The sequence below is a fragment of the Hyaena hyaena genome, unplaced genomic scaffold (genome assembly GCF_003009895.1).
Source record: "Hyaena hyaena isolate Hyena2069 unplaced genomic scaffold, ASM300989v1 scaffold_190, whole genome shotgun sequence".
NCBI classification, from domain to species: domain Eukaryota; kingdom Metazoa; phylum Chordata; class Mammalia; order Carnivora; family Hyaenidae; genus Hyaena; species Hyaena hyaena.
Genome location: NW_024080822.1, coordinates 2,237,194 through 2,264,224, shown reverse-complemented (window position 1 = coordinate 2,264,224; position 27,031 = coordinate 2,237,194). Strand labels below are relative to the sequence as shown.

The window sequence follows — 27,031 nt, the reverse complement described above, 5'->3', positions numbered from 1 at the left end:
GTATTCGGGTTTTCTAATAAACTCCTAATTTTCTTCCTTTCTGAATTATATGTAGACCATTCTTCTTCAGTTAAGAAGCACAGTCAAGTGTTAAATTTATAAAGCAATAATGTTCTCTGAAAAACACGAAATGTTTCTCTGCCAAGTGTGTTTATACAAATGCTCTAATTTAGTCATTCAGAATATTGATTAGGAAAAGGATATATTATATGTCAATATATAAAATCCTGATGTGGACACAAATGACTTTTAGCTCTCAATGCTTTTTGTTTAATTTCAATATCCAACATGGAGAAAATGTTGTAAGGAAGATAAAAATCTCACCGCAATCAAGTTTTCTCAGCTTAGCATAGAAATTATCACTTTGTTTCTGGACAAGTTTTTACAGGTTTTTGCACAAGCTGTGGTTATTATGTGATGAATCTCTCCATGTGAGATGAAGCCTGAGTGCCAACTCTAAGTACATTTTGGAACATGAAATACATTCATTAATTTTTAAAGTAAAGTTGCTCAAACACTAAACTAAAATGTATTTTATATCAAAGCTCAGGAGTCATCTTAAAAATATGCATTTTTTTTACACAAAACAACCTTATTATTCTTTCTGTAAAAAATTCATCTAATTCCTGCTGAATGTACTTTTTCACTCAGTTTTTTATTCTTCTTATTTTTGAAAAGCTTATCATAAGCTATAGTCTTCTGTGTTATCAATATAAAGTTTAGAAACTTGTTTACATCTAATTTTGGTTTCATTTTGCCTTGAATGAAGATAATTATATTTGATAAGGAAAATTTCAATGACTTAACTTCATGTCAGAAATATTGATTTTTAATAGTGAACAATTTATAAAAAATTGTTTACATTGGTAGACAAAATCAACATGTTAAACTTTACATGGTATATGTAAATAATTCATATTTCAGATTATAAAAGCAACTTATAGTTTATTTAAATTTGTAATTAAATAAGTTAAATAGAAATATAAAATGCTTTATATTCCCAATTATAAAATGACTTTTGTAGCAAATAATTTGATTTCTTCTTTAAACTCAGTGATTAAGAGGTGATACTCTCTATGCTATTTTACTTCTCCCAAAATTAAGCATTTTTTTGCTCTGTACAGAGTCAAGGATAATGACCACTTCCTACTTGTGAATGAGGCCTGGGTTTCTTAGTTTGACTTTTAACACCCTTCTTGAACTAGCACAAAACTTCTTTATTCATCTCCACCCCTGCTCTGCTGAATCTTTCAGTACAGGCTCATTGTTCTGGTCTATTCACAGATGTGCAAATGAAGGTCAGTCAGATGCCAGGCCATATCTTCTAATATGTGTTGGCCCTGCTGGGACCATAAGATGGGGCTTTTCTAATCTAACTGCACATTTAGATCGCCATATTTGCTTCTGGGTAGTTTTCCACTCTTTACCATGGACTTTAGTCTCAGTATATTAACAATTTTTTAAAGAGTGAATACTTTCATAGTAAAAAAGATAAATGTAGAATAGAAAATATTTTTGATCTTAGATCAAAAGCGTATTTAACTGTATTTGGTCGTATGTTCATTAAATTCACTTACAGTGTACCCATATATAACTTTTTCAACATTTGTAGGTTGTTTTTAACAGTAAGAATTTGTTCCAAAAGTTGAGCGCTGCAAAGTAGTTTTAAAATATTTAAATGGTCAGTTCAAGCAAGCATAAAACTTCTGAATACTATTTGGAGCTAAATTCAAAACCACCCAGATTTCTTAGGTTTGCAAAATTGAACGAGAGAAGTACCACTGAGCTGAATGCATGTCAAGAGCAATGGCTCCACTAGAATTAAACCAATTCAAAGTTGTACTTGGACCAGGATATGCAATGAGTCAAAGTCATCAAAGTACAATACTTTAAAAACACATGCTACACATGTGTTTTTCCATTAAACTTAATTCAGTTTCTTTTTTTCAAGCCAAAATTTAGATTTAGAACAAGAGATTAATGTTTCTATCTTATACTTTCTATAACTGAATTGACCTTCTGTAAGAGAGCTCATTATTTTTCTTTAAATTTGTCAAGTTACTAAACCATATTCCTTTCTTGCCTCTATGTTGTGTCTGCCAGCCTAACTATAACCTTTTGTTCATTGTGCTAATGGCACATTCATGTCTTTCTTTGTAATCTTCAGATTTGCTTTTGCTTGCTTATGTTTTTTTTTTTTCCTAGTGACATATAGAAAGTTAAAACTTGCTTGTAATTCAGAAATACCTCCTTTACTGCTTGGACTAACAATTTTTTTAAATTATTTTTTAGCTATTATTTCTAACCTGTTTTACATCTTTGTATTTTATAATTGGGTAGAATGGCACACTTTGAAAAATCTCGACACGGAAGCCCGTCTACCATTTGCTATTTACTAGGGACATAAAAAGGATGATGCAGCAACTTATCTGGGTGTCCGTGTCCTCATGTGTACTTGGGGAACATAATGCCTGCGTGAACAACCCCATATTAATAGTAATAGCACCCTAGATTAAATACAATAAAAGAAATCAGAATAATTATTGAATATGAAATACCTATGCATTTGGTGAAACAGTAAACATACAACCTATTATCTCCGATAATGCTGAATAGTAAATAAAATTACAGGTGCAGTTATTTTGTGGGTAGACTTTCAGTTTCTAGGGCAGAGTCTAGTTGAAGAGGGTGGGATGGAACAGTCCTGATGGCTCATCTCTACACCAGCTGGTCTCCTTTTCTTAATTCTACTTCTCCCATCTTTGCCCCCCTTCCCAGTTACTTCTGCTCAATAGGGTCTGTCCCGGGCTTCATCTCCCTCATCATCTGAGCACTGGACAGCAGTAGTACGTACATATGGACCTAAATATGAAAATTTTCTTCTCAATAAGTGAATTCCAATCCAATATACCTTTCCAGGGGTGTTCTCATCGGACTTAAATTTTTGCTATCCCAAATTTCTGGATATTCTCTGACTACCGAATTTTCTCCCCTCTGAGTCTTTATTCACAATCACCTTCTTTCATCTAAATGCCCTCTTTTCTGAACCAAAGACCCAATTCAAATACAGCTTTTCCTTCTGTGATAACCTCTCTGATTTTCTAGTATTTTCGAAGTCTGACTCTCAGCCCTAACTCTGTGCTCCCATGGCACTGTATACCTCTGTATTGCCCATCTTCTGAGGCACGTTGGCTGTCTGTCTTGTCCAACTCTCCTCTGAGACTGTTAAGCTGCATATAGCACACTTCCCTGCACATGGTTGGTGGAAAGACTTGGCAACAGAGTTCCATATTCATTTAATGATCTTGATAGATTGTTTTAAATAATGTAAGATGTCCTTACATGTATTTAAGGAAGAAACAACTGATTTCTACCTTTTAACAGTAAATTTAAGACTTAAAGACAACATCTAAGACTTTCAGTCTCCCACCAAAGCCAACAATAAGGAACAAATTTGATACATTGATTAAATTTGTTTCAAAATCACATAAAGGTGGGTATGTAAGGGCTCTGGAAAAAAATCAAGAAAGACTATCCTTACGTACATAGTGAGATATTACCAGCTACAGACTGAGGGTCTATATGCACAGAGAAAATTTTGTTCAAGTGAAAAATTAAGTGGCTGCTAAGGTCACATTCAGAAACTAAAATAGATGTTCAAGTTTTGGTTTCTTGTATCATTTTTTAATAAAAGGAACCATGGCTCATTGAAGAAATGGCTGGTTCTAGGACTGGGACAGGGACGCTATAAAATGAGCCTGAGGTATCTTGTAGTACCAGGGGGTAAAAAGCCCCACAACAATGGGACTGTGTCAAAGGCCATAGGAGCCTAGTGACAGAGAGGCCAATGGCTACAGCTAGAACCATTTGCACAACATAGTTTGAGCAGCTACTTCACTTAAGTATTAGATTATAATACAAGGGAAAAAATAGATATCCATGTGCTCATACTGATACAAATGACTAAATTCAAATAAATTGGGGGAGAATAGACAATCTCATGAAGAATTCCAAATAATTTATGTAGATATTCTATCAGGAGGAGGAGGAGGAGGAGGAGTATAACTCCCTACTTCTTAAGGGTGAGCTGCACAAAGTTACTGCCTCTGGAAGAGTACAGTGAGGAAAGGGGAGGAAAGATTAACGTTACACTAGAGAAACCTGACGGGTACTCCCTCAGCCAGGTGATCAAGGTCAACATCAACCATGATTACTCATGTTGATAGTATGTGCACTTGATATGACGTGATGAGAATGGCGCCTTACCTGTGTGGTCTTCCTTTCCAAACCCCATAATCTCATTTTAATCATGAGAAAAACATTAAACAAACTCCAATAGGAAGATATTCTACAAAATACCTGACCAGTACTACTCAAAACGATCAAGGCCATCAAGAACAAGGAAAGGCTAATGAACTGTCACAGCCAAGAGGAATCTAAGAAAACATGACTAAATGTAACATAATATTCTAGATAGGATCCAGGAAGAGAAGAAGGATGTTAGGTATAAACTAAGGAAGTATGAATAAAGTATGGACTTGAGCTAATCACATATCAATATTGTCTGTTAACTGTAACAAAGTTACCATATTCATGTCAGCTGTTGGACTCTGGTCCTATATGCACAATTTTTCTCTAAATTTAAAGGAAATTTAAATTTTAAATTTCCTTTAAATTTAGAATTGTTCTAAAATAAAAAGTTTGGTTAGAAAAGAGATATTTTTGGGTGATTGGGTGCCTCAGTCTGTTAAACGTCTTATTTCAGCTCAGGTCTTGTTCTCACACTTTGTGAGTTCAAGCTCCATGTTGGGCTCCCTGCTTGGGATTCTCTTTCCTTCTCCCTCTGACCTTCCCCTCCTTTTTTTTCTCTCTCTCAAATAAATAAACATTAAAAAATGGATATTGTTTTGACCTGAAAGACGTCCCTCATATCTGCTTTATTTTTATCCTAGTGTGAATTATTTAATAGTTACTAAACACAGCTCTACTTGTAGCACACATGCAGTGTTCTTCTCTCTTGGGGGGAGGGGGGGGGCGGCGTCGGCTAGCCTTGTAATGTATATGAATCTCACAGACCCCAGAGCTAACTCCCTTGGAGTTTTTCCTCCTCCAACAGGTCATAAATGGCAAATTTTGCAGGGAAGACCTTTATTTCTCCTGGAAAAATAAATGGAAATAAGGGAAGAGCCAGGTGGAAAGAAAAAAGAAAGTTGAACCAAGAAACTCAGGAAGGCCTTCTGCCCAGGTCTCCTTCTCCTCCACCCTCTCCAAACTCAGTCCTAACTCTAGCCCATGGCCCTAGTGGGCTGTACCTCCTAATGGGTATAGGAGTGATTTAAGGGGTCACTGGGGTCTCCTACTGCATGATTCCCCAGGATAAAACCCAAGATAAAAGTTGTAAGAAGACCTGACCATCCCCTGACACAGTGTCTGCATTTAAACCTATAAGAAATGCCCACATCTTTTTGACAGTCCCTCTTGGATAGGTGGGAGAAGGCCTTAAGATCATTGTGGTGTTGTGGCATTTTAGTTATTAAAGGGTTATTTAAATTACTACTTATTTCAGAGAACTTTAAAATACCCAAATAACAAATAAAAATTTAGTTGGAGAATGATGACTTTCCTAGAAACAATTGTTTTATCTGCTTCAAGTAAATAATCCTCTTTGGCCTATCTGAACAGGCACCCTGTTGTGCCATCATGGTCTGATAATGATATCTACCACTGATGTCTATCATGTATACTAATTTTTTTAAAAGAAAAATAATGCAATACTATAAATATGGGCTATAATAATATACCCTTAAAGAATGGATAAGTACTACATGGACTCCATTTTCTGACAATAAAGTAAGGCCAAGAGATTTTTAAGTGACTGATTTTTGTATTCCTAAATGACTAGTCATGGGGCGCCTGGGTGGCTTAGTCGGTTAAGCGTCTGACTTTCGCTTAGGTCATGATCTCGCGGTTCGTGGGTTCAGGCCCCGCGTCGGGCTCTGTGCTGACTGCCAGCTCAGAGCCTGGAGCCTGTTTCAGTGTCTGTGTCTCCCTCTCTCTCTGACCCTCCCCTGCTCATGCTGTCTCTCTCTCTCTCCTAGAAATAAATAAAACATTAAAAAAAAAAAATTCTAAATGACTAGTCAAGTAATTCTTGAATGAAGGTCTTTTTATGATTTAAAGAAACATTTGCATATGCACAAATTTGGAGTTTATTTTTACCCTTTTTAAAAATATTATTTAAATCTAAGTTAGTTAACATATACTGTAATAATGGTTTCAGGAGTAGAACCCAGTGATTCATCACTTACATACAATGCCCAGTGCTCACCCCAACAAGTGCCCTCCTTGATGCCCATCACCCATTTAGCTCACCCTTCCACCCACCTCCCTCCAGCAACCTTTAGTTTGTTCTCTGTATCTAAGAGTTTTTCATGGCTTGCCTCTTCTCTGTTTTTATCTTATTTTTCCTTCCCTCCTCCATATGTTCATCTATTTTGTTTCTTAAATTCCACATATGAGTGAAATCATATGACATTTGTCTTTCTCTGACTGACTTTGCTTAGCATAATACATTCTAGTTCCATCCACATTGCTGCAAATGACAAGATTTCATTTTTTGATGGCTGAATAATATTCCATTGTTTATATACAATATATGTATGTGTATATACATACATATCAATCACTTCTTCTTCATCCATTGATCAGTCAGTGGGTATTTGTCAGCCTAGTATTTTTACTTTTTCCCTCTTTACATTTTATTATGGAGGATAATTTCAAAATATCAGACTCTTGGTACCATTCTGTGTTTAGCGAGAACCCCCTGGTAGAACAGTCCTCAATTTCTTTTCCTCTTATTTCCTCTAGCACCTTTGTTTGTGCATCTTTCTTTCCTCTGCTCTATTGTATGAGTTTTGTCATAACAAAATCAGATATGGTACGTTATGAATAGTGAAGTCACTGTTAAAGCACATATCCTACGTCCAAGACCCCCAAGTTTGTTATTGTCAGCTTTGCAAAGGCTTTATTTAGTACGGGATCAGATACGGTTATTTTGTACATCGCCTGCTAAAGATGCAAACTGTATCTTTGACAACAAGCCTATTTTATTAAGAATAAGATTATAAAGGGGCGCCTGGGTGGCTTAGTCGGTTAAGCGTCCGACTTTCGCTTAGGTCATGATCTCGCGGTTTGTGGGTTCGAGCCCCGCGTCGGGCTCTGTGCTGACTGCCAGCTCAGAGCCTGGAGCCTTTTTCAGTGTCTGTTTCTCCCTCTCTCTCTGACCCTCCCCTGCTCACGCTGTCTCTCTCTCTCTCTCCTAGAAATAAATAAAAATATTTTTTTAAAAAAAGAATAAGATTATAAAGTTTTCAAAATGAATTTTGGTGGCAATTTAACTTCATAATAAGTACATAAATAATAAATAATAATAAATTAAAACAAATAAATAACTGTAAATCTCACTACATTTAGTCAAACTAAGTCTTTAGTGAGGTTACAAAGTTATTTTTAGGAAAGCTCCTCAAATGAGTTCAGAAATCCTCCAGCTAATAAAAAGACATCAAATCTTAGTTCTCTGGGTGTCTTAGCATCTGTAGTGGTCATAGTAGCATCAAGATCTTTCTGCGACTCGCTCATGCAAGTTCATCTATAATATGTAGATCTCCTAATTGGTCATATTTTTATTAGAGATTATTTACCATTTCTGAAATCCTAGTGATCAGAATGTAATCCTTGGTGTTTTTAATGAGAAAAATAATATGTCCCCTTCTCTCCATTTCAGTATTCAGCCAATACATATTTATATGATCAACAAAAGAAAGGAATGTTTTCAGACCTTGGGCTTGATTATTTTTTGTTTTAGATGTGACAGATTTGCTGAGCAGGGCTCACAAGTCCCTTCCTCCCCTCTTCCTCTCTACCCACTGCTACCCCCACTCAATACACACACACACACACACACACACACACACACACACACACACCTTCAAATCCCTGCACCATCTGACTGTTAATACACACATCAACTCTAGGTCACCCAGCTTTTCTGAAGGAAATTGACTCTGCTGAGTAGTCCTTTATTCTCAGTATACAGTACATTACAAGTAATAGTACTGAACTTTTCAATGCTTACAATGTTCCCTAGGAGTGTATCAGTTGAGCAGGCGAAAAAAAATATCTGGAAGTTTATTATTTTTCCACCAATATATTTGACACCACCTTTGGAGGGGGAACAAAAGGCATACTGTCAAGCGGATAGACCTGGACAAAATGTTACTGTTTGTTCCTCACGAGCACAGAGGTATATTTAAGCAAAGAAAGACATTCCATGACTCTCCTGGGACTTCCTTCCTTCAGCTGAATTATACCAACATGTTCACACCACTGTGGTTCAGACTGTGTTGGAATTTGAAATGCAGACTTCTATTTGCCAATGTTTAAATACCACAGCTATAAAAATTCATATTAGGATTGAACCTGGCCTTGAAATATCATAGAACAAATGAGAGTTTATTGGAGAAAATGGTGTGTACACATGAAATTACAGTAGAAGATACGAAAATAATGGATGTCCTTGTTTGCCAGATTCTATACTTACACAATAAAGCCTCAAAGTCACCAGAAGTCACCAGTTTTGGATTATGTTTCAAATCCAGGCTCACTGACATTCATGAAACCTTTGGCAAAACGTGGGCCAAGTTTCGAGCAAGGCTGGGTAGAATACTTCTTTCATGTGGAACCTGTGTGAAACTCAGTGGCTTTGGCTAGCTTTCACCTTGAGTTTCACATTCAAACAATCCAAAGTTTCAGAGTAAAATTAGGGGGTGAAGGGAAATAAAGAGGCAAACAAACACAAAACCTCGCAGTAAGAGCAAAACAGAAAAAGATGGCTTGCCTGAGAATGGAATGGCTGTCTATCATCTTCCAAACCCACTTCCTCTTGGTGCCACTGGATTCTGCAACTACACTTGTACGGCCTTCAATACATATCTGCACTCAGCAATGCCAAATCAGGGCTTCCTAGTACTCTGGGGGAGGAAATTCTAGACGCTCAAAGGCCCTAGGAAGCAGTGAAGCACGTGCTCAAATTAACTGGGAGATTTAAAATTCGTATGCAGAAATGTGATTGTTAATAGACTCCTTAAAAAGCAGATTTGAAAGGAAATAGGTAGCAATTAAATGTCCAACTTCTGGAAATGAAAACCAGACTGACTAGCACATCTCTAGGTTTTCCTACTAAATTCGAATTCTAGAGCTTATATTGCATCTATTCGTAATCTGAAGGGACCTCCTAACCCATAGCTTCCTCCACAGCTACCCTCCTCTGGAAACTCGTCCTGCGGCCACTTGCTTCCTTCCCAGCAAGGTGCAGAGCACAGAGAGCAGACTGTGCTCGCTGTAAGGAGCCACTGTCCTTGGCTGGGACTGAAAGAGTCTCCTGACAGGATTTGGTTCATTCTACTCCCAAACCGAACACAACACACAGGGACTGTGTGCCAGGGATGGTCACACTCAGCACCTAGCAGGGGACTTTGAAAACACCGTTTGCTTGGGTTAGGGAAGCAAAGACCCACAAAGCAATGTAATAAACACATGAGTTTTCTTTAAAGTAAAGAGAACATTTAAAAGCCTATTGAATGGTGAGAAAATGCTCCACTTGGCCAATTTTAAGAAATACATTTAAAAAAATGTCTTATCCTCATTCAGCAGATGTTTCACTAGGAGAACAGACTTTTGGCTACAAAGAGTTTTTTTTTTCTTTCTGCTTGTCCCCCCTTAGTTTTCCTTTTTAAAAATTTTCTTTCTTTCCTTTTAATCTTTTTATATTTTTAAAAGTTATCCAGAAGATCACAGTGTGTTTAAAATGCATATTTTCTTTTGACATGTGGTCTGAGATACCAATAAACTGCTTTGGAGACAAGAATCTAAATTCCAAGGATTTCAGTGTCCATGTTGAAAAAGCAAGTTGAGGCCCCCAGGCACATTGTAATTTGGAGGCAACAGGGCGCTCAAGGGAGGGGTTGATAGAGTCAGGTTGTATGCACTGTCCTTAGCAGCTTTCACACATCTGCTTGGAGGGGGCGCAGAGAGTTGTCCTCAAGTCTATATGCTGAGAGATGAGAGACCTTCCCATAAAACAGTCTTTTCCTTTGACTTGGGGCTTCCTATACAAGTAAAACCTAAGACATTATCAGTAAGGAAAACCAAAGCCCAATAGATTATTTAAAGGAAATGGTATAAAAGCATTGGAAAAAAAAAGACTTTTTACTGAGCATAGTAAATACCCACAATCAAAGTAACTGCTGTGTTTGAAGTTAAAGTCCACAGATCAAAGTACTTTGCAAAATGTCAAGCGTGAGCACAAGGAGGGGGAGAGGAGAGGCTCAGAAACCTTTCCAAAATACTGTACTGTCACGTTATAGAAGCCAACTAGCAAAAGACCTGCAGCTAGGTAAAGCCTTTTCAAAACTGAGCCGCCTGAACTGTGGCAGGAACATAAAAATTAAAAAGAAAATGAAACAAATAAAAAAGCTGTTCTGATTCCACACTAGCAGTGAACAAACCAGTGGTGCAAGAACAAAATAAGATAGAGCCACCTCATTGTCCTTAAAGACCAATTACAGTATTTTCTTGTTCAGGTGGTTGCAACCTTTTCCTTTTTTTTTTTTTTTTCTTCCGTGCCCTTAGAAAGTTAAAAATAAGTAAACAGTCTAAACAACAAAATTATGATGTCTGGACGGCCCTCTCACTGTTGGCAGTCAGGTTAATTGGAGTTCTGATGTAGCTCAGTCACAGGCGAGTATGTATCACAGGTCAACGTGACAGAAAGCTTTGAGCAAAGTTTAAAAGTACAGCCACAGAAATGCCCAGATGCCATTGCCGTATTCCGGAACACCACATTTACCTGGAAATCGTTCGCGGCCCCCGCTTGTCTTCACTGTACATGAATTATTTCAAAGACATTAGTCCAACACGTATCATAAACCTATTAAATAATTCCAGAAGAAAAAAAAAATCTTACCTACAGGCAGCTGGGCTCAACAGTTGCTCTAAACAGAGGAAGTAGGAGTCAGTGGCCTTTTACATGTAGAGATTGTTTATTTAGCCCTTTTTAAAAGGTCTTGAACTCCAGAGGTTTAAGATTAAGTCCAATCCAAGTGTCTGAAGGAAAAAAAGGAAAAAAGAAGGCAAATAAGAGAGGGAAAGAATCCCAGCTGCTGGGTGGTGCCACTGTTCTGAGAGCGTTGGAGTTATTTTCAGCATTAACAGCAGCCGGACTTGTCTGCAGAGGGATGAAAAAGCCGTGCCTGAGTCGCCACCTCCCTCCCCCTTTCCCCACGTGGTGGGGGGCGGGGGGCATGAACCAGGAAACCCACAACAGCTTGGTTCACCATACAAATACTCATCTAAATTGTGAGGAAAACTGCCAGCGCTACCGAAAACGACAACAACAAAAAACTTGACTGAAATCTTAAAGACACACAGCGCCTTGCTATAATCCTCCAGCTTTCAGAATGTCTTACCTGATTTATTGAAAATAAGGTGTTCATTTATGCCTTATTGAGAGGGAAGGTGTTTCTTCTCATGACTACTCGCTTCTGTGGGTCTTAGAAAATATTTTAGATTTCTCTGAGGAACGTCTGTGGTCACCCTATCCTTCTTAAGACTGAAGACAAATGGTTTATTTCTAGCATGCACCTAAATTTCCAGTTTCATCAGCTATGCTATTTTTGAAAGCTACTGAGTTAAGCTGTTGACATTTCTTATCAGTTGGCAGAGACTGAGACCATTCAGTGACATGATGCAGACAGACACGGGTCCCTTGCTTCTGCTTCCAAAGGAGTAATTGAGATTGGGTCACCAACAATGAGCAGCAGGCTCTGAGCTTTCACTTTATTTCTAGAATTATTAATTAAGATCTAGAAGTGCTGTTCATTCATTCAGCGATTTATGTGGCCAGTACTTCCGAGGCTCCTGTGTGTCACACGTTGTGAGAATAACAAGAGTGAGCAAAATAAACAGGGTCCTTGCCTCAGAATGTTCACAGCACACAGAGGCAGCAAGACTAAAGAATACAGAGAATTTGTTACAATCTTTTACAGACTCTCTGTCACATGAGGAGACTCTTCAAATCATAGCAACTGAAGATTAGGATTTCTTTCTACCATGAAGATGAAGGAAGATGCTATGGGTGGCCATCAGACCAACTTCTGGCTTCTGTGGCTTTGCTGTGCCTTTTACAGCACCCCTAAGAAGGAAAATTTGTTACTTCCAACCCGAGGAAACACTTAAGTATTTTCTTAAAAGCCTTTATGCTATGTGTATGAAATCCCCGAATTCTTTCGAATTCCTACTCCTGTAACGTAGAGAATGCTTAGGAGAGAGAAAGTACTGCTAGGAGGAGGTGGAAGAGAAGAGTCTCAAATCCTCAGTCCAGTGTGAAAACCACGCGGACATTTCTTATAATGGATGTACTAGAGGCTCAGAACAAGTCCAACTGTTTCTTTACAATTAAAGAAAGACACTGAAACTGATGATAGAAATACTGAAGATTATATATTATACATTAAAAAAAAGGTTACATGACTGCTATTTCAAATATTGTGATAAAATAGTGAAATCTTTCTGCTACCCTACACTATAAAACTGCATGGATGGGGTGCCTGGGTGGGTCAGTCGGTTAAGCGTTCAATTTCAGCTCAGGCCGTGGTCTTGAGGCCTGGGTCTGTGAGTTTGAGCCCCACCTCAGGCTCTGTGCTGACAGCTCAGAGCCTGGAGCCTGCTTTGGATTATTCTGTGTCTCTCTGTTTTTCTGCTCCTCCCCAGCTTGTGCTCTGTCTCTCTCTCTCAAAAATAAACAAACATTAAAAATATTAAAAAAGGACACATTTAAATTAAAAAAGAACTATAACTTATGTTTGAAATATCTAATCAAAATTTCAAAATAAAAGCAGCTTTGTTTTCAAAATACGTAGCAGAATTTTAAAAATTTCTATGGAATCATGTATTTTTCTGTTCATTTACTTTAAATGGCCACATTTTACTATGTCACAAATGCCTGCCAGTTTAAAGAGGGATACTTGATTGCCCAAAACAAGAGATGGGAATTCTGGCAAATCCTAGCCTTAGATACAAATTATTTTTAATTGTTTTTCTTTTTCCTCTGTATAGTAGTATAATGAAAAGAAAAATACATGTAAAAACTGGCTGTCTTGGGAAACTATGGAAGTTAATGAAATGAAGACCACCAAGCCAGCCATTACCTTTAAATTCCAAACTGCCTGCTTCCCACACAGATGTGGACAGAAACCCATTGCCTCGTGTTTAACTATTACTGGAATCATTTTACATTACAGTCTGCATCTAAACGAACAGGCTCTGACCCTCCCAGCTGCTTCCATTCAGGATGAGCCCTGTCTTGAGGCAGGACTCACCAAGGTCCCACTGGTCCCCAGAGATCCCAACTGGCCAAACAGCTAGGCAGTTAGCACCTTTCAACAGATTTGATGTCACAGAAGAAAGAGTGTAAGTTGGACTTGACGTATTTCTAAAAATTAGAGGGTAGCATTTTTGGTCTTTTCTACTCACCCAAACACTATGACTTTCATAAGCGACAGATGTCATAGTGACTGTACTAATAATATGAACGTTAATGATTTTATTATATTTTTTCTCTCTTTAATTTTTGTTGTCACAAAAAAAAGATTTAAAATAATTGGGGATGCTTCTATTGGGGTGGGCTTCCTATATTGGTGAAACAATACATAGAGCTTTGGCATAACCCCTCCTATGTAGAAAATGTAGAAACAGGGTTGTGGTAGGTCTTATATAACACTGTACATAAAATGCTTAACTGAGTAATGCCTGACACATAGCCAGCACTCAATACAAATTAATACTATTATCACTGTTCTAAGTCTAGAGCTTTGCTGTCCAGTATGGTGGCTACGTGGGCTATTGAGCACTTTATCCTGTGGCTAGTCAAAACTGAGATGTTGTATAATTATAAACTGCATGTGGAATTTTGAAGACTTAGTGTGAAAAAAGAATGTAAACTATCATATTTTTTATATTGATTATATTTTGAAATGTTAATACTTCAGACATACTAGGTTAAATAAGGTGTTTGATTAAAATGAATTTTAGCTGTTTAATTGTATCTTTTAAGATGTGACAACTAGAAAACTTTAAATTATTTATGCGGCTTGCCTAGCTGCACACTGCCATCTAGGCCAGTGGTTCTCAAACTGATAGCAAGCATCAGAGCTACCTGGAAGGCTTGTCAAAGATTTAGCCAGATCCCATCCCCAGTTTCTGATTTAGTAGGTTTGGAGAGAGGTCTGAAATTCTGCATCTCTAACAAGTCTCCAAGTGATTCTTTTTTTCTAAAAAAAAATATTTATTTGAGAGAGAGAGCATGCATGCAAGAAAGCTGGTATGTATGTTCATGCATGGGTGAGAGGCAGAGAGAGAGGGAAAGAGAGAGAAGGAAAGAGAATCCCAAGCAGTCTCTATGCTCAGCAGCTAGCCAGATGCGGGGCTCAATACCATGACCATGAGATCACAACCTGAGCCAAAATCAAGAGTTGGATGCTTAACCGACTGAGCCATCCAGGCGCCTTATCAAATGGCTCTTAACCACACTTTGAGAACCACTGGTCTTGAGCCTTGCTACTTAAAGAGTAGTCCATGGACCAATATCAAAGTCATCACTTGGGATCTTGTAGGAAATGTGAAATCTCAGGCCTCACCCATACCTACTGAGCCAGCAAGTCCATTTTAACAACATCCCCAGATTATATGTGTGCACATGGAGATTTGAGAAAAACTAATATATTGTAGTGACTCTCATTCCTAGGTACATATGAGGCTTATCTGGAAAATTTAAAAACTTATCAGTACACTGGACCGATCTCTAGAGTTTGCTTTAACTAATCTGATTGAAACCCTACATATCTAAAAAGCTCCCCATGTGACTCTAACATAAAAGCAGGCACTGAGAGTTTGGTGGGTGGTGGGGCCCTCAGGCCAGATGCAGAGGAGCAGGATCCAGAAACCTGGAAGGGCAGTGAGGGGCTGATGTTTGGGGATTGTCAGATGCTGGGAGAACAAGACCTGAACAGACCGGAGCTGGTGGAAAGCACACAGTGGAGTTGGGTGGGTTGCAGCCGGGGAGGGTGAAGGGTGGGGGAAGACTGGCAGGAGGTGTTCCTGGCTTCTGCAAGTCTGACAGAAGCCCCCAGCCGTCCCAGGTGTGGAGTTGGAGGGAAGACTAGATAAAGAAGAGCATAGCCTCGGTCTCGAGGAGTTAGAACACTAGCCCAAGGGTTGTATGAGCAGAGATGTAGGCTCAAAAAACAAGACCGGGATCTAGTTAGAAGAAAACTGGTGTAAGTCATGAGTGGGACCAGCGGCCATGCTAACAGAGTTTCTTAAATTCTATAGGGACGGGATTGGCTTCAGAGGCTGGATCTGGAATAATCTTTCAGAGATGAGGAGGCAAAAGAATGGACGGAAGTGTTGAAAGTCAGTTTAGTTGTACTCCTTTCTTTGTGTGCAAAAATAGTTGAGACTGTTCTAAGTGGTGGTCAGATTAAAAACAATGCCTGCTAAGACCTCGTTGACATAGACCACACTGCCCCAGAGGATATCTGTATCTCAAAGGAGGATCTTGGTAAGTGAAGTAACTCTCTATTGTTAGAACCTGGAGGAAGATTCGTTCTGAAGTAGAGAAACCTTCTGAAACACCTTTGTTTCACCTTTAAATAACTGAACACCGTATTCAGAACCATCTCCCCTGTTTGCCAAACTACCCCTCACGTTTTAGGTGGCATCAGAGCCCTTTGTGCTCCAGAGGGCTTCAGAAAAGTAAACTCCTCGCTGGAGCAGAGAAGACGGCCCCACAGCGATAATATTTAAAACTCCTAATTCTGAATGCAGAGACCATCTGTAGGTTCCCTTCTCGCTTTATTATTTGGTTGTTTCAGAAGACATTAAACATGTGTACTGCTTAAAACCGAGTCTGGAGCCAGAGTGTCTGGGTTTGAATACTGCTCCTGCCATTTTCCTCTGACCATAGGCCTATTACTTCACCTTCCTGTGCCTCAGTTTCCTTCTCTGTCATAGGACCTCATTGGGTTGTTGCGAGGATTAAAGGAGTGGTCTGAAAAGAATGTGGAAAAGTCTGGCACATTGTAAATGCTATTGTTGGCTTAACAATGAAATCATAGTAAAACAACTGCAGGCTCCCATGTATGGTCAAATGTAGTCACTTTTCTTAGATACCAAAATGATTTCCAGGGACTTTTATGGGTGTGATTTCTTGAATACATGTATTTTGAAGGCTTCTTTGAGAGTTGTTTAAATTTTTTCCCAAGAGAACTCAAAATTCTCAATTGATTCCTCATCACTTCCTATTATTTGTGAGGATCTCAGTAGGAAGGAAGTGAATGTAGTTTTCCCATGAATATTGTTTTCAAGGCTACAATCCTCCCCACCCCCGAAGTCCTTTGAAAAGTAAGTTGCACTCTCAGTGTTTGAAGGCTTCTCTGGCCCATGTCAGTTGAGTGGCATTGTCTGATATTCCAGGAGAACAGTGTGTCGTTCTCTTAGTCAAGTATTTTAGTGCTTAGGGAGAGAGAGCAAGACTGCCTGAAACACTGGCATGAGTTACGAAGATGTCTCCTACTACAGAGACTATAGAAATCAGATAATGCTGATTGAAGGAAGGGGTGGGCCCCAAAGTCAGGCATGTTGGGTGCAAACTGAGGGCTAGGTTAAGTGAATGAACATCTTTGACACTCATCTGCTTCAAGCACCTGAGACAAAGTGAAGCATATGCAATAAAAATGGTGAGGTGTGGTGGGGTCTTGCGCTTCGGAAGTGTCAGCCAGGTCATTCCTGAGTATGTGGTGCACTGAACAAGGAGTAAACGCACTGATGAGGAAGCTCAAGCCCAAGAGCTTGAGTGATTTTGGACCAGTCATACAAACCCTGTACACTTGTGCCCCGAAATGTAGGCACAAGGATTGGGCAGTAATCCCCATCTTAACTCTGCCATCTGTGCTTTCGCTTGGGTCTATATAAATTATACTTGGCAAACCCCATCACACTCTACACCTGCAGGCGTAGTTATTCGAAAGTTGTCATAGCATATGTCCGATTATTTCTACTACCTGGTTACCAAAGTGAAGCAAAGGTTTTTTAGGAGATGGTTTGCCATCACATGTGCTATTATGCAATCCGGGGCTGGACTTTCCCAAATACGGTGAAAATCTTAAGGAATGGTTAAAGATCTATTGTCAAATGCAAGAGATTATATAGATATAGCTTCTTAAAATGTGTTCAAGCTCAGTTTTCTAGTTAAAACTTTATTGGTTTTATATGTGCTGTTCGCGTCCCACATATATTTAAAAAGTACCTCTGTTGTTTGTATAACCATGACTTAGCTTTTCTTGATATTTCTATTCTATTGAATTGGAGGCATATGCAACAGTTGCTAAATATGGTCTAAAAGTCTTTAAGATAAGCCTTCTTAAAGCGGCCTATTTAAAGCTCTGCACGATCTTCTTACATCTCCACCCACTTCTCTTTACCTACTCTGTAGCTCCTTCGCTTCTAGCTTCTCTGGTCTTTCAATGCCTAGAATGGGCCACATTTAGGGCTGTTGCGTGCACTGCTCTCTCTCACTGGAATGCCTTCCCTGCTCATTAGTTGCTGCTGTGCATCCTTCAACCAAAGTGCCCCTTCCTCAGGAAGGCTTCCCTGATCCACCCAAGGTCGTGTGTTTTTACTCCTGAACGATCAATCATATTCTTCGTTTCCTTGAGTGTCAAACTCAGTTGCATGTATTGTGTGATCCTTTAATGTATTTCTCCTCCATTAGCTTGTAAGTTCCTGTTTTCCCTTCATACTGCTTTTCCTACACATATTTTACATTTGTGCCTGACACTTTAAATTAAGTGCTTAATGTGTATTTGTTGAATAAATAAGCGATTAAGTACTTCTGCAGAAGGCATTAAGCAACACATGATGACAGTTTTGTTATAGATTATCAGAACTTGTGAAATACAAAATATCTTATCCTGTAAAAAGCAAAAAAACTATGTCTTCTAATTAAGCAGCTATTTCCAGCCAAGAGGATTCTCTGAAATATATTGCTTTGTGGTTATATTTTTGGTTTAAAAGCTGTCTCAAGAGGCAAATGCCACTTGTTTTTCTCTTTAGGCTCTAATATATTCTATTCTAATATAATTACATATTATGTATCATAATTTACATAAATCTTCTAAAATAAGTTTGAAATAAAGCAAGTTACTGCACTCATACATCATATCTCCAGACCTTTCTCAGAACCATGTAATAATACTTCTAGTAGGGTGTATTAATCATAATCAATCAGTTGAGGTCCCTGATGAAAATGATTAAGGTTGTTGAGAGAGTTTCATATTTCCTAGATGGTTCCTAGATAGTTATACCACCTGGCTTTCTGCGAGTCATATCTGATATTGTTTATTAGTTTATTAGTAGACAGATGTGAAATATCAAATCAACAACACTGTGCCGTCAGGCCATCGTTATTCCTATGGCACGAAACACTTTCTCATGTCCATATTTTCCATTAGTTATAACATACAATGAATTACTTGTCACTGACTGAGAAGCTGGGAGATTTACCCTCTGGCACAGGGCAACGTGATGTCAACAGGAAAGGAAAGGAGAGCTCTATGTGGCTTGGGCTAGATAGCAGGAGTTGGAGGCTAGAGGCTGGTATTTGCCATGTTGTCTTGGAAGAGGCTGTGGAAACCGTCTCTTCTACCATGGGCAGAGGGATGCTTGTTATAAATAGCGTTTGAAGATGAAAAATATCTTTTCTGAGTCTTCAAAAAATTAACCCAAGAATCCATGGCACATTTCCATCATTACTATGACCATAAAAGGTAATTTTATGAGGATAATCACACCCATAAGTAATACACAGAATGTCAGAAAAGTGTCCTTGAAACTCACAGAGATGACTGTTAAGTAAAGAACAGGGAGTGGTTGACCAGCCTCCAAAGGCTAGAAGGCACTACAGATTCATTATATCGAGTGTCTAAGAGAAATTACTTCCAAAATGAATGCAAGTTGGAAACGGGAAACTTCAGAAACTGGACACGCTAATATTTTTTGTGTTGTCCACCCTCTGAGCCAGAACTTCCTACCTCTTTGCGCAATCTATTTGTGTGTCCAGAGTGGGTTATGGATGTTGCTCAGTATTGATCCCTCCAGTTATCAGGTGGCCGGGGGGATGTCTGGGCTGCTGGAGCTCCCAGACCCATCACCTCTGCCTGTGAGCAGCCTCATCTGTTGACCTCAGTGTGCCTGCCGTACTCTTTCTTCTATGAATGCCAGATCTAGAGGTTTGGGAGAAAATACTCTAACCAGCAAGGTCAACCTACTAAAAACAGCAACAATATCTTATTCACAAAAGGAAACACAAGCAATAAGATGCTATGGGAGGGGTATGTTAGAAATGTCAAGAAATGAGTAATGATATCTCAGTTTTCCAAAAAAAGAAAGGGAGTGTGGGAGAACCTAGCCAGACTGTTGGGATGGAGCTGGAACCGGACAGGGAGGGCTACCTGCCTGCAGGAGTGGATATTTTGGGTTCAGACGGAGGGTGGGGACGGACCTCTGAATCAAAGCAAGTACTTACCTTTTGCTTCTGTAGAGTGCCCCTTTTTTTTTACAGCAAGTATTTTTTTAAACATCGTTTTCAATTGAAGCTTCTCTCTGATCATTTCGTTTTTATAATCAAGTCACTATTTCCATACTTAATTACTGTCTAAAATAAATAAATTGTATAACGTAGTTGTGGCAGACATTGCTTTCTACCTCCTGAGAATCCATTTTTGCTTTCATCTTTACTATAGGATCCTAATAATATGCCTATTTGATAACTTACCTTCCTAGATTTTTTTTTCTTTCTTGGTTTCTTTTTTGTTGTTGTGATTGTTTTTGATTTATCTTCCCAGATTTTCTTGCAGTCTGTTCTGGCCAATAAGCTGTAGACAAGACTCTTTACATACACAGTAGCAGCAGAGAACCTCCTGAGAAGAAGGATTCTGTGTCCTTTTGCCTTTTAAATGTTTATTTATTTTTGAGAGAGTGAGAGTGCAAGTTGGGGAGCGGGCAGAGAGAGAGGGGATACAGAGGATCTGAAGAGGGCTCTGTGCGGACAGCAGTGAGCCAGAGCCCGACACAGGGCTTGAACTCACAGACCACAAGATGATGACCTGAGCTGAAGTGGGACGCTCAACCAACTGAGCCACTCAGGAGCCTTTGCCCTTTAAGCACCAGTTGCTCCTTGTAGCTGACAGAAATGCCACTTCTATTCTGGGAGGCACATGCTAAGGGTGGGCTGACAGAACCGAACCCACCCTGGTCGTCTTGTTGTTTGAGGTAAACCAACCTCTCACTTGGTGAAATGTTCATCTTGAGATAATCTCTTACTTGGAGCTGGAAACGTACCATTGAAGAAGTGGTTTATTATCCAGGCAGGGTGAAAGATAGTAGCAGGCTATATAGTTTCTGAAGTTTTGAAAAAACTTCTGGAATCAACAGTAAGCCCTAACAGTGTAGCATTCAGTTTTCAAGTCTGTTATCACTTCCAAATGGAGTGAAAAGTGCTCTGAACAAACAGAGCCTATGTGTTTAAAGCCCTAAGAGCTGCATCATTTAAATATTTTTGGTTCTAAGTATAGTAACATACTTGATGCTGTTTTCCAAAACTAACATTGAATGATCAGTGATGTCAAGAGCAATAAGAACATAGTAATAATCTGCAGGAAATACAAAACAGGAACCCATTGTTTATCCTGTTCTCAGTGTACATGGCCACAGCATTGTTCCAAAAACTTTGAAGTAAATCTAAATTGAATGATGGAATTTGTCCTTGTTACAAAAAAGTAATGTTGAAAAGATCCTCAAGGCTAGTAATATATTGAGTTTGAATATTAAAGTATTCTTTAAGATTTCTACTTACGTTTTTTTTAAAATGGTGAATGCTATCAGTCATAATTGATAGGAAGTTATGTTAGATTAGAAGGCCAATAATTTTCCAGTTTTAAATAAAACTAAAGATACGCATTCAATAAAGAAGTTATTTTAAGTGTTTTTATCTCATGGCTTCTGATTAAATACCCTAAGTCGAAGAAATGACTATAAATCATAATACATTCCGTCTTATAACAAGCAGTCATGTATAAATATTTTGTCTTTCTCTCAATATTTGCCAAGTGTAGAATAGTTGAGAACAAGGTTCTGGAGGCTGTCTGCCAACCATTGAATCTGACTTCTTTCAGATTTCTTCCAATAGTGTGGCAACTTGAATTTCCTTGTGCTCACTTCTCTCACTGTTGAAATACAAATCACAGCAGTATTGGACTCATATGAATGACCATTACGAGGATGAATGGTTTAATATATGGAAAGCCCTTAAAACAATGCCTGATACACAATAGGTACTCATAAGTGTTAGCTTTGCTGTTATCATCATTATCTCAGTGATGCATAACCCAGAAAGTTAAATCATGGGCTTTGAGGATAGAGACTTTAATTTTCTGGTCCTGCCCCTTATCGGCTCCTTGGCTTGGTCATGATCTGTGTGTCTCAGTTCCCTCATCTGAAAAGTGGGAATATCATTAATTACCCTTGAGCATTATTAAGAGGAGTAAGAAGGTAATGCATGGAAACCACAACTGACACACAGTAATCATTAGTAATTTTAAAAAATCAGAGAGAATAAGATCTTCACAAACATAATTAATCTTCAGAAATACATGTACTTTGCTGATGGGGAAAATGAAAAGGATCAGACACACCTAGATACTGAATTTAATTTCCTTATAACCTATTTCAGATAGCTCACATTCTGACTTTTATGATTTTGTTTTCAGTTTTATTTTTTATTTTTTTTCTGAGAGAGAGACAGCGTGAGCAGGGGAGGGTCAGAGAGAGGGAGACACAGAATCTGAAACAGGCTCCAGGCTCTGAGCCAGCTGTCAGCACAGAGCCCGACGCGGGGCTCAAACCCAAGAACTGTGAGATCCTGACCTGAGTTGAAGAAGTCAGACGCTTAGCTTAACTGACTGAGCCACCCAGGCATCCCTCAGTTTTGATTTTAAACAAGAATTCATGGAATTGTCAAACAATTGGATTAAGAAAATTTTCACCTCTGCCCGTGACTTTATCTGTGATTGACATAACAGCCTCTTTAAAGCAAAGACATTATCATCAATTTATTTGGTGAGTAGAAAAAGGTTGAAGAAGAAAGATATTGACATTAAAAAGAAGTAGTGAATTGACTTTGTAAGGCCCTGTAAGAGTCTGTCACACCCTTACAGATGGGAAAGGCACAGTTATAACCTTATCTCTGCTACAGTCACTTCTATTCATTGACTTATAATGAATGATAATTGAGGTATAAGTACCCCTCTATTATAGCAATTATTACATTGTAAAAAAACAAACAAACAAGAATGAGTCTTTGGAATCCTGCAGAGCTGACCCCCAGGCTTAGTTTCGTGACTGGCAAGGCTTGACACTTGGGGCAAGTTAATTTGCCTGAACCTTGATTTTCTTGTGTATAAAATGCAGACAATACCACCTATTTCTTTAGAACACTTTTGAGAGGATGAAATGAGTCTGTGTGTGCTGTAGAATAGGGTTTAATGTAGTTCCTATAGGTTTAATACTTTGCTGTTGCTGTTGATTGGTCTTTTCTTACTTGTAGGCTCTGGGGAACAGGATTCCCTCTGAAAACATAAGTATAGCCAGTTCCTAGAACAGTGTCTGATCACTAGAATGACCTGAGTGTGTATGTGTGTGTATCAGATGAACCAAGACAGGGATACTGAGTGGAAAACATGAAAACAACCACAGAAATGCATAGAAGGCTCCTATGTTTAAAGAGAAATAGCTGAGAGAGACAGGCATTGACAAATTGAACTGATGTTCTGGAGAGTAGATTTAGGTAAAAAGTAAACCAAGAACAACATTATCCTCACACAACATATTTGGAAGGGAAAGACAAACTGTAAAGGATAAAGGTTCTCAATGGTGATCCTTATGGTACCCGAGGGGATTATAAATAGCATCTTTAAATGGGGCTATTTCTGTATATTACCCGTATTTTCTTCCTTTGTACAAAGACGGTAAAGACTTTAGGTCCATGATTTTTGTTAACTTTGTCTGATTCTTTCTTTAATTCACAGGAGTTCTTATATAAAACTCAAATTTTTTAGTTGCTCTCTGAACCCCTCCTGCATCATCCCACATCTTCTCTTCCTTACACTGGGTATCTCCACCCTGGTGGCTCATAGGTTTTGTGTCTTGATCTAGTGACACTAACCTTAGGTGGTCAGGCTTTATGCAGTGGTCCTACCCTAGATCTTTGCCTGTAAGATTTCTTGGACATTGCATGGTTTGGAAATGTTCAGCACCAATTTTGGCCTCCCGTGTTCTTATCTTTCATTTAACCTTAAATCATAGCTGAAGAAACATTGCAACACCCGCCTAACTATCCCCTTTATATTTTGACATTTGGGGTGCACAGGATCACTTTATAGGAAAGCCATTACTAGGAGCGGGGTCTGAGAGGCATTTTCCAGTGGGGGTGAAAGGGCATGGACAGTGTATTCTAGGTCTGAGATAGGAGGAGAATTCCCACTGGGTCCTGTCCGTCTCTACCTTGAACACCGAGGCTACGCTAGCACTGACTGCTACTTTCTTTTGCCTGCAAACAGCTCTGATAGAGATGTGCTATTCACACCCTTCTCACCCCTAATGAACTAAATTGGAGGGTAATGCTATCCACGATAGTAAGTATCACATTTAAGTGTCAGGGGATAGCTTTAAAGGCAACAAAAAAGAGGTTTTCAAAGAGAAAAGAAAATAGACGTGAAGAGGAAAGATTCTCAATAAATTTAGTGAGAAGGGAGTCAGTGGGGGAAAGAAATTAGCAGACTATACCTTAATGAGGAAATAACTAAAATTTGGAGCTTCAAAGTTTAATAATAAGTACATTTGAATTGAGGCATTGGCCAGACTGTTGGCTAGAATAAAGTGACCCTAAAATCAACTGATTATCAAAGGTGAATAACACCACTCATGATAAGTAGAAAATGACTCAAGATGAGATATTCTGTGAGAAATTATTCTTATTAATACAGTCCTCAGTTTGTAAAATCTCCCAAAAAGGAGAAACTGGCAGCTGGAGTTTATTTTATAGCGTTATATTAGAATGCGCTTATTTGGCGAGTTTTACAATTACACCCTGTAAAGAATCCTACCTACAAAAAAAGATAAAGAGGACTAAATTCAGGTCGTCCTGAAGTTTGCATATCCAATAGTGGGTAAGGGAAGAAGGAACTGGAAAGGTCTTTGCAAATGATGCCCATTGCTATGGGCAAACCTGAGCTATAAATTGCAGCTGCTCTACCATTCTGTAACCTGAACTCTGTTTTCATGTTGCTGATTATGATCTATCCACTTGGCCTCTTTTTAAAAGACTTGGTGCGCATTTGAATATACCTTTGAGACTCCAAACTGGACTTCTGCACCACATTCTATTTTGGGTGACCACAAAGGTGCTGGAAATTTCAGGTAGTAACAAACACAACCTATAAACTGAGGAACGTGAGATAGTGAGTACATGACTCCCGGGTTTCAGGGCACATCCAGTCTGTGGGCGCCTCTTACTCTTTGAGGTGCTTGACTTACAGACCTAGACCAGGTTAGCTTGTCTTTGTTGCGATGACGTTTTTCTTCCAGTTGACATAGTATTGTTCTGTTTCACCCCTGCTCCTTGAATCCTTAAAAATCAAGGTAAAGTCCATTTTTAAAGCTTACTTTTGTGCTGCTTTGAGATGGTTATTAATCCCTGTTAATGGGAAATGGTATTGCCTTCCTTCTATTCCTGACCATCTCCTTAGAGAACTCATTCTCACTTATTGCAGCTCATCTTATCCAGACTTGAGTTAAATACAAAGATACTCAGAGCCTCCATGTTTCATGCAGAAATTATTGAAAATAAAGTCAAAATAATTTTGTTAAGATATAATGTATCAAATCAGTTATAAGTTGCATTTATAATTTATATAGTATATAATTATATTAACTATTATATAAGCTATATTTATAAATATAATCACATAAACTTATATAATACATTATTTTGATATAATTTATTTGCCTTCTGTTTTATTTTATTTTGTAAATTTTATTTTAGCAAGAGAGAGAAAAGCATGGGAGGAGGGCAGAGGGACAAAGAGGAGAATCCCACGCAGGCTCCATGCTCAGTGCAGAGTTGGATGTGAGGCTCGATCCCACAACACTGGGATCATAACCTGAGCCAAATTCAAGTGTCAGACAGTTAACTGACTGAGCCACCTAGGTGCCCTTATATCGTTATAATTTATCAAATAAAATCATAATTTTATTCTACAAACTTATTTTTACTTTTATTTTTAAAAAGATACATTTGCATGGTAACTTCAGAACACATCAGTTTCTTACAACAGAACAATTCAAGAGAGAAATGCCATTTACATCACCTTGATTTTTAATGCAGTATTTCATAAAACTCCTTTTAAGTACTAAAGAATTCTTTAAAATGTTCAAGGTGAGGAATGATTATGTAATTTTGGGGCTGTTTTTGCTTCTCGATCATCTTCTCACTGTCTTAGTGCATTTGGAAGTTCCAATTTTTTTTTTATCCGTAAGTTCAATAGTTTTGAACTTGGAAGTTTCTTCTTACACATAGAAACACACATAAACTGGTGCACTCACTGTTTGCAAATCAAAGTGAGCAGTTCCTCCTGGGCTGTGTTTGCCATTTCTGTTTCAACAAGAAACAATGTAACTATTATTATTAAAAGGTTTACGAACAGTCCTTGCTAATTTCTAAGCTGATGAAACATGGCTCTAGTTTCACAGACTTGGAGGAGGCAGGAGATTTAGCGTCTTATTTCCCATTACTTATCTCCACGCACTGCTTCAGCGGTTATGTTAACTCTGTTCTGAGAGCAAATGGCTTTGGGGTAAGATGTAAAACACCAAAACAATGGAGTAAGTAAATCAGTCTTTTAACACATACTGATTAGTGTCCACACTCACACACAATGACATAGTTAAACTAAGACATTCCAGATTCTCACTTACATGATAATCACTGTGGCTCTACAAGTAAAATAAATGTATCTTTGTCATTTCATCTGTTGAGTACACACTAATGGCTTCCCCCAAATGGATAAGGAAGGACTATTAACTTCAGGAATTATTTCAAGATACCTGAGTAGCTAAGTGATTCTAAAATTGGAATTATTTCTACCTCAAAAGACCCCAGAAATCATGGACTCATATTTTACTCCATTATTTGCACACCCACTTGCACTTTTCTTTATTTATTTAAAAAAAATTTTAATGTTTATTTTTGAGAGAGAAAGAAAGCGTGAGTAGGGGAGGGCGAGAGAGAAAGAGAGAGAGAGAGAGAGAGAGAGAGATACAGAATCTGAAACAGGCTCCAGGCTCTGAGCTTCAGCACAGAGCCTGATGCGGGACTCCAACTCACAAACCGGGAGATCATGACCTGAGCCAAAGTCTGTTCTTACTGACAGCTATGCAGGCGCCCCACCCTCTTACACTTTCAGACCCTCAATACAAGTAAAAGAAACTGTAACATTTTAATATCAAGAATGTTAACTTCCTCATTCTAGTAATAGTCCCATGGGCTGGTAGAAAGTCTCTCTCATTTCACAGATAAATACATTAAAATCTGTCACAGTTGGCTTTATTAATTTAGGGCACAACTCAAGAACTCGACACGGCGCTCAAACCCACAAACCGTGAGATCATGACCCTAGCCGAATTTGGGCACTTAACCGACTGAGCCACCTAGGCGCCCCATACTCTGAAATCTTTTAACATTGAATTGAAAACCAGGAATATGGGGGAAAAATAATAAAAAATATCAATGTGCTTTTAAGAT

At 38.6% G+C, this 27,031-nt stretch overlaps 1 protein-coding gene across 3 annotated transcripts in view; it reads right to left on the bottom strand.

The window, feature by feature from the left end:
* The window catches only part of SORBS2 (sorbin and SH3 domain containing 2), a 184,981-nt gene extending 173,715 nt beyond the window's left edge, over positions 1-11,266 (bottom strand). For 2 of the 3 annotated variants that reach the window (XM_039241202.1, XM_039241203.1), the window contains exon 1: positions 11,024-11,266. The gene's annotated coding sequence lies outside the window, so the exon portion shown is untranslated. Of the gene's footprint in view, positions 1-10,906; positions 10,940-11,023 lie in introns of all 3 variants that reach the window. The other variant, XM_039241200.1, reaches the window with a different exon arrangement.
* Positions 11,267-27,031: the final 15,765 nt, after the last annotated feature.